Below are 6,801 nucleotides of genomic sequence, written 5' to 3'. Positions count from 1 at the left end.
GGTTGCCCGCCTCAGACCTATCCGTCTATATGTCTTCGGCCGGCAACCCGTTTCGTCCCGGCCTCTGTAGTAATGTACTATTATTTTTGGCATGCTTTTTATATAAAATATTATACAGGGTATTATTCCAAATCTTCTGTCAACGGTAAAGCGTTCGCAAAATTTTAATGTATGTAAAGTTTTATAGTAAACTCTGATGAGTGACATTGATCAGTCTGTCCAATGTGGTTGGTGCAACTGGCTGGTTGGTTAAAAAACGATCTGTATTTAAATTTGATCTGAATTCTGCACCAAGCGATTTTTTTAATTTTCATGCAACGTTAAAATTAAAAGCAATGGGTGGTCGCTTATAGGCAATCAAAATGTATTGTAATCTTCACAAAGAATAATAAAAAACATGCAATGCTGAAATAAATTAAACGAGCATTCGCGAAATTTAATAGACTTTCCTTTCATATTGCGCTGAATACAAGAAAATGTTTAATAAAAACTTTTACTCAATGCATACTTTTAATATACAATTTTAAATGTGTTTGTTCATGGGCAAGTAAGTATAAACTTTAAGATTTTGCGCTTCAAAACATCAATCATTATGTACAATAGGAGCAGGTTTTTCTTAAATGAAGTAGGTAATAATCAACATCTACTCTTAGAGACTATAGAACAAGAATGAGGCTTAGGCTTAAAGATAATTTAAGTGTACAAAACGGAAGCCATCACGTATATGCACATTTCATAAGTGTGATAAGGCAAACTACAAATGAAATAAAATCTTTTTACGAAATAAAGTAAATCGACTTCAAAAAGGATAAAATAAAATATTATCCTTCTTTAAGTATATGCGTTACCAACTGAAATGTTTGAAGTCGGTGCCAAGCCAAATTTTGAAGCATACTATGATTTTGGTGCGATTCGATAAGGATGCGGCTATATAAGTATGTACAATACGCTGGATTGCCTCACATGACAGAAATGAACATACTTTCTGTAGGTAGGTACCTAAGAACATACGGTCGAACCTTCTTAGCACAGTCCGTACCATGTTTGCCGGTATATTAGTATAAATCCGATGCGTTTATTTGCCGTCGCAATTTTCGTTCCATTTAAAAACAAAACAAGATCAACCCTAGCTTCTACAGGTCCAGATTTCAATAGCAAATTTCGGACTTTTTCCATGTATGGCTGGACCCCAGCAATGTTAACACAACAACATTGACAACCATAAAGGTATTCCCTTCTTGGAGAATACTCGTATTAGTTAGCACTCTTTATTACTAAATTTCACCGACAGTATCAGTTTGTTTACTTATTTTTCCCTTTTGCATTATAGAAACAAGACCCAGATAATATTATGCTGATTTGGTTAAACAGTTTTTAAATGCATAACTAAGTAGCACACTTAAACAGGTGTTGATTTTTATTGAGTTTGAAGCTAATATAAAGTCTACAATTATAAGACACGCCTATTGTAAAGTGTTCACTTAATATTTATTTAGATAACTTCTGGTTAAAGTTATTATGTGAACTATTATTAAGCAGATGTCGTTAATTCAACACATTTATGAGCTGATCATATACTACAGCGCAACAAGATATTGTTTCAACAACTAGGCACAGAAAGAAAGAATAATGGCATAAACATCGAATAATCCTGGTGATGCGCGCATGGGACCTTTAATACAAAACGGGGGTCAATAATGGACAAAGTTTGCCCACATTGATTTTCTCTGTTTTGACAGAAGTCCCAGTTAAAACTATTCCGAGGCCTTACGGAAAACTGGCTTTAACTAGTAAAAACGGGGTTTCATGGTGGCACATAAATTGCTGCCACCGTTTTAAAATTGATACTTCCAATATAAATAGTAATATAACAATTTAAAAATATTTACTATTTAGTTTGTCGCAAGCTATATAATTTCGGCAGAAATCTACATTTTATTCCTCACTTCACCATTCCCTGTGGAGCCAGTCAGACAGAACGTGACGTACATCTAAAAAGTAGCTCAAGTTATTAACTTTTACTATGATTTGTGTGTAAAACGCAAGCTTTTCACAAAGCTAGTTTAAAGCAAGATCCTTCATTTATTAACCTCAATATATTTCAAAACTAAATTTTCAGATTGCTTTTTTATATCTAACATAACAATTCTAAAAATATGTAGGTGACCATAACGTAGTCGTTGGTTCTACTCTTTGTTAGTTATATGCATGCATCGGAAAGTAAAATAAATAGGTAGTAAAATATCATAATCACATTGAGCGATATACCTAAAAGTGTTCAAGCTGACAAAATCTACAAAGGAGAGGCAAGGCTACTTATGGTAAACGAAGACAATTGAGACTTAGACGCGAGCTACATTAATTAGTTGTATATTTTTGTACTTAAAAGAAACTGTTTATACTTTAAAATGGAAACCCTAAGGAGAAATAAGGAAAAAATTCAATCGTGGTACTTAGTTAAGAATTCAACAGCATCACTCTGAGGCTCAGAACAAAAAATTAAGAGTTCTCGTTAACTCTGTACAGAACAGTGGACTGCAGATTTTGCACAATAAAGTTAAGCGCCGTACGGCCACTCTCTGTTATGTTAATAGAGGTGATTAAGCGAACAAAGGGTTAATTTTAGAGCTCAAGTTTTTCATTACAGAAAGGCCCGAGGCTATTGAGGACAATACCGTCCACTAATAACTACGAGTATTTATTCCTAATTAAGAATGTCAGATTAATGTGCTTGTTCATTAAAATAGTTGTTAGATATTCGTTAGAATTCTGAATATGGCCATTTAAAAAAAAAGTGTACCTTGTACTTTTTTTTAAACCTGACAAAATTTGGGTTATTTTTACTCAGAATCACGAGCACTATCGATTTAAGCAATAAAAAAGTGTCCCGCTTTTAACTGACAGTTTTGTACCACAGTTAACTATACATAATTATTGTATGCACCGTTAAAAACTGACTTATTAATTTTGTATGGAAGATTAAGGATAATTAAGGCAAAACAGGTGCATTTTTTCTGGAAATCCGTTTTTATTGTGAATAGATAAAATACGCTTATAATTAGTATTTTATAGTAGTGTGGGGGTGATATTTATACCACTAAGTAAAACTAAGTATATTGTGCAAATATAATATTGAATCATTCTATAATTAAAAAATATTATCGAGGTTGTATAAATATTTTTTATCAAGTTGCCACCCTACTGTAGATAGATGGAAGCAGTGACCCAATTTTTAAGTGAGACAGGTATATGTTGCATGAGTTGCAGTAAGGCACAATGAAATGACAAAATGAATACTTACCGAAAACTGGAGATGAGTCCTTATACGAACATGTGCTGTATCAACTATAACAATATTTAGACAACTTTAATTTATAAATAAAAACCAAATCCTTAGTTGTTGGAATGAATGTTGGAAGTTCTTTTACAAAAAAATAAATTACCTATTATGTACCTACCAGTCCCAGTACAGCGACCTAACATTTTTTTTAACATGACGTACATTAGGAGCACCTTTTTATAGATATGTATGTATTTATAGTAAAAAATACTTAATTAAAATCAGGTAGGTACATTTGTACTAAACTTCTCTCTTACAAACTAACATGCATGACTATTCTCAGATTGATAAAAAAAAACATGTTGTTTTTTGATTAAGCAGACATACCTACATACTGGCATTTATTGGTTCTTATTTTTTCTTTTTAAATCCATGACTAATATTGTAAAAATAATATTGTATGAAAAAGTATAACTCACTTTTTCTTTTGTTATTTCTATCGAAAGTTCTTAAAACGGTTACTGTTTAAAGTCAGTGAGATAACATCCGTTAAGCTTGATATACTGTGCGGTGTAGGGGAACAAAGCGAACATTAACCACGACACTGGGAGACAAAAGACAACAAGTTTTCACGTATAAATCTAGGAATGATGGTGTTTATATGCTAATCTTAGCCTTAAGGCTGGAACAATAACGTAAACTGGTATTAGTGGGACTCTTATTAAGCAGAGTTAGTCGGAAGGGTATGTAATAGATATGAGTTTATGGCAGACATTATACTTGGGGAGATAGTTCTCGTTCAATACCGGGTTTTAATTAGCTGAGAAACGCAATAACTGGCATGAATACGTTAGATAACGTAAAACGCAAATACGTTACTGGGGCTTCTAATTTACAATTTTATTAATAGGAAATGTGGTGTTTGCTATAAATAGGTGTTTAAATTATAATTGAATAGTTACGATTAAAGTTAAAGGAAACTGTGTAGTAATTATTGTAGTAGTAATTATGTAGTTGAACTTAATATATTGGTAATCTGGACGACACAGAGTCACATGACCCAGCCGCCAATAAGCTGCTCCCAATAGAAGGCACCGTTTCAGTTAAAAACATCATGCTTACATTTCATGAAACTTGGAATGTATGCAAGGGTGCTAAGCTAACAGGTTTGCCGACTGTACATTTACGTAAAAGATTGTAATATAAATAAAATAGAGCAAGCAGTTATTTTGTATATAAAACTTCTACTCGGTCTAGTTTCTTTTTTTAGCTCATCTGATTATTATTTCGTCGCTCAATATTGTTTTAGAATTTGATATCTCCATACAATAAATAATAAACACATCAATTCATAAATAACAAAATGACCGGTTTATGTTTTAAATAATCGTAACTAAATAGGGAAAAATTTAATAAAATTAGTAAAACGCCTCTAGGTAAGCTTTTTTCTATGGCACATCATACATTTTAGTGAAACAGAATTGCTCCATTTCGAGCGACCTTTAAATAATGTTTGATTGTTCTCAAGATTGGTTTGTATAATTTTTATACGTTTTTGACTAAAAAGAGCCTTGTGGAGAAACAACATTCAAAATTGTTTTTTTCGGACCACCATTAAATACATTAATATTATTTAAAAGGTCATTTAATAATATACCTTCATCGTCACAACTCACAACCATAATTATAACACTATTTAATTTGTAACATCTGTTTACTCGTAAAAATATTTATGTCCGTCTTTTCTTATAGAACTATAAAAGTGGCCGGAGGAACAAATGTCATAAAATGAAGTGTTTCAGCCTAAGACAAAGTTTCGTCGTTTGAGGCGAGAGCGGGGTACAAGGAAAGGAAAGTTTCATATGACGCCTAGTCGAATTAACCTGAATGGTTTGGCTTAAACTACTTTGCTAAGTATGTGCCTTTATATAGGTAGTGGATAGAAAATTTTAGGCATGGGTACAATATGTTAAAAAACAGGCAAAAATAAAGATTGTTTTTCACTTTATAACATTCAGTGTACATAGTGGTGGCACTATAATAATAAACCAATAGTGGTATTGGTTTATTATTATCCAATAACGTATAAAAATAAACCAATAGTGGTATTGGTTTATTATTATCTGAAATTATTTGGTAACTAAATTTTTCTTTAACTTACGGTTTTCACAAGATTGTTATAAACGCAAAATACACAAATACAGGGTAGGGGGTTAATATTTGAACTTGAGGCCGGCGCACGAGTGATGTACGATTCCGAGAATTATGCATACCTACGAGATATTACCTCTGTATTAAAACTTTTCAGCATTTCGTGATATTTTGATTACTCTTCATATATTTAAATTGATATTTTGATTTCTTCAGTATTCATATCCTATGCAGTTTCCTACCACCAGTCTATCTCAAAGGCGTCAATCCCCGACGTCAACCGTGATGCCTTGCAATTTGTTAATTTTGGCAGTAGCTTCAGCTACGTCAGTTAGTCAAGTTTTGGAGTACAGTTTTCTATTTTTAATGTGATCGGTTAATTTTACGCTTAAATTCCTTGTTTGGCCCAAATATCTCTATTTCTTCCCCGCCCACTCCTTTTCTTATTTATAGACTATGATCATGAGCTTAGTCTTTGACATGTTTATCATTAATCCAACCTCAAGGCTTGGCCTGCTTAGGTCTTGGAGTAAGACACAGAACTTTGCAGTTGAAGATGAAAACAGGCCTACGTCACCGGCGTAATGCAGTTTGGTTATCTGCTTTCCACCAATGTCAATGCCCTTATGATTCTACCCTTCCGCCAGCTTTCTGAACACCTGCTTAAAGCAAAGCTCATATTATTGAACAACTTAGGGTACTGTTGATAGAGGGATCGCCTTGCTTGACGTCCTTTGAGGGTTCCGTAGTCGACTAGGAACCCTAATAGATTCGCCATATCTGTCGGTCCGTCCGAGGCTTTGCTCGTGATCTTTAGTACTAGAAAGCTGCAATTTGGCATGATGCCATGCCAAATTGCAGCTTTCTCTCTTCTTCAAAATATAAATCAATCATTCTGACTATATGTCATAAGTGATGAAACAAGGAAAGGTGACATGTGGATGGAATTTGCAGCTGCATTAATGTGGTACTTTTTTATCTTATTAAGATTGAATGAGAATACCATAAAAATATTCCAATTTATAAAAAAAGTAGTATGTACAATTTTAAATAACATTGTCTAGTTATGAAGGTCAGTTTACATTAAGTATATTGCCTACAATTCAGTGTAAAATACTCTAATTTACCGCAAAGGTGTATATTTTTTTTTAAATGTCGTAGGAAGTAGTCAATTGCACAACAATAATAATTGAAGCTATTATGAGAAAATGTCAACTATTTTATAGTACATAAATACAATTGAAATGATTTTTTTCAGGTTTACATCGTAGATTAAAATAGTCAGATTCATATGGTACCTACATACATGTGTGCTATTTAAGATATTTCACATTCCTAGGATTCTACATGTACTTATTTAAATCCAACAG

This window comes from Cydia pomonella, chromosome 2, assembly GCF_033807575.1.
Source record: "Cydia pomonella isolate Wapato2018A chromosome 2, ilCydPomo1, whole genome shotgun sequence".
NCBI classification, from domain to species: domain Eukaryota; kingdom Metazoa; phylum Arthropoda; class Insecta; order Lepidoptera; family Tortricidae; genus Cydia; species Cydia pomonella.
The sequence above is the reverse complement of the archived record's forward strand: the minus strand, read 5'-3'. Positions refer to the sequence as shown.